Source organism: Petromyzon marinus, unplaced genomic scaffold (genome assembly GCF_048934315.1).
Source record: "Petromyzon marinus isolate PM22_M1 ecotype Great Lakes invasive population unplaced genomic scaffold, UKy_Petmar_22M1.pri1.0 PM_G_Scaffold_29, whole genome shotgun sequence".
NCBI lineage: Eukaryota > Metazoa > Chordata > Hyperoartia > Petromyzontiformes > Petromyzontidae > Petromyzon > Petromyzon marinus.
The window spans coordinates 375001-377500 of record NW_027422861.1 but is presented as its reverse complement, the minus strand read 5'-3'; positions in this window follow the sequence as shown (position 1 = coordinate 377500).

Here is a 2500-nt window from a genome sequence, read left to right as displayed (position 1 = left end):
CCCGTGAAACGCTAGAAGTGGGCGGGGATGTCTCTCTTGTGGCTCACGGGGCTGTTAGGGTGGCACAGAAATCCCTCGGAATGGGAAAACGGGTCATTTTCGTGTCGCCACATTGCATACGAACCGCATGAAACTTCCAGAGGCATTTGCAGCAGGAATGCATGTGCACTCAAAAAAGTGAATATTTCTCACGGATAGACCCCGTGATACGCTAGAAATTGGCGGGGATGTCTCTCTTGTGGCTCACGGGGCTGTTAGGGTGGCACAGAAATCCCTCGGAATGGGAAAACGGGTCATTTTCGTGTCGCCACATTGCATGCGAACCGCATGCAACTTCCAGAGGCATTTGCAGCAGAAATGCATGTGCAGTCAAAAAAAAATTGATATTTTTCACGGATAGACCCCGTGAAACGCTAGAAATTGGCGGGGATGTGTCTCTTGTGGCTCACGGGGCTGTTCGGGTCGCACAGAAATCCCTGGGAATGGGAAAACGGGTCATTTTCGTGTTGCCACATTGCGTACGAACCGCATGAAACTTCCAGAGGCATTTGCAGCAGGAATGCATGTGCACTCAAAAACTTCTATATGTTTCACGGATAGACCCCGTGAAACGCTAGAAATTGGCGGGGATGTGTCTCTTGTGGCTCACGGGGCTGTTAGGGTGGCACAGAACTCCCTCGGAATGGGAAAAGGGGTCATTTTCGTGTTGCCACATTGCATAGGAACGCCATGAAACTTCCAGAGGCATTTGCAGCAGAAAGGCACGTGCACTCAAAAATTTTAATATTTTTCACGCATAGACCCCGTCAAACGCTAGAAGTTGGCGGGGATGTCTCTCTTGTGGCTCACGGGGCTGTTAGGGTCGCACAGAAATGCCTCGGAATGGGAAAACGGGTCATTTTTGTGTGGCCACATTGCATAGGAACGGCATGAAACTTCCAGAGGCATTTGCAGCAGGAATGCATGTGCACTCAAAAACGTCTATATTTTTCACGGATAGACCCCGTGAAACGCTATAAATTGGCGGGGATGTCTCTCTTGTGGCTCACGGGCGCTGTTAGTTAGGGTCGCACAGAAATCCCTCGGAATGGGAAAAGGGGTCATTTTCGTGTTGCCACATTGCGTACGAACGGCATGAAACTTCCAGAGGCATCTGCAGCAGAAATGCATGTGCACTCAAAAACGTCTATATTTTTCACGGATAGACCCCGTGAAACGCTAGAAATTGGCGGGGATGTGTCTCTTGTGGCTCACGGGGCTGTTAGGGTCGCACAGAAATCCCTCGGAATGGGAAAACGGGTCATTTTCGTGTTGCCACAATTGGCATACGAACGGCATGAAACTTCCAGAGGCATTTGCAGCAGAAATGCATGTGCACTCAAAAACGTGAATATTTTTTCACGGATAGACCCCGTCAAACGCTCGAATTTGGCGGGGATGTTTCTCTTGTGGGTCACGGGGCTGTTCGGCTCGCACAGAACTCCCTTGGTCCACCTGATTCGTGCATACAGGCAGCAACTAAAACTCTGTAAACCTGCTGTGAGGACATCTAAACAGTGGACCAGTGAGGCTGTGGAAGATTTGCGGGCGTGCTTAGACTGTACTGACTGGGATATGTTCACGACTGCTACCAATAGTCTGGATGAACTCACAGAGGCTGTGTACATCAGCTTCTGTGAGGACTGCTGTATCCCAACACGTACCAGGGTGAACTTTAACAACAACAAGCCCTGGTTCTCAGCAAAGCTCAAAAGGTTGAGGTTGGAGAAGGAGGAAGCGTTTAGGAGTGGGGATAGAGACAGATTCAAGGAGTCGAAGAACAGGTTTAGCAAAGCGGTGAGAGAGGCTAAACGACTGTACTCAGAGACACTAAAACACCAGTTCTCTACTAACGACGCTGCTTCTGTCTGCCAAAGGGCTCAGGCACATCACCAACTACAAACCCAGAGCGCCCCACACCACTAACGACTCCCGCCTAGCCAACGACCTGAACGAGTTCTACCGTAGATTTGAAAGACAATTGGACTGTCCTGAACCACCCCTTCCCACCCAAGAGGCCCCATCCCCCACCCATACTACAGAAACGACTCTCTCCTTTCAGGAGGGAGAAGTTAATGGGCTTTTCAAGAGGCAGAATCCACGCAAAGCAGCCGGGCCGGACTCTGTCTCTCCAGCCACCCTCAGGCACTGCGCTGGCCAGCTGTCTCCGGTGTTCACCAACATCTTTAACACCTCCCTGGAGACATGCCATGTACCAGCCTGTCTCAAGTCCTCCACCATCATCGCTGTGCCCAAAAAGCTAAGGCCAACAGGACTAAATGATTACAGACCGGTCGCCCTTACATCTGTGGTAATGAAGTCTTTTGAGCGCCTGCTCCTGGCACACCTCAAAGCCATCACAGACCCTCTCCTGGACCCCCTTCAGTTTGCCTACAGAGCCAACAGGTCTGTGGACGACGCAGTTAACATGGCCCTCCACTTCACCCTACAGCATGTGGAC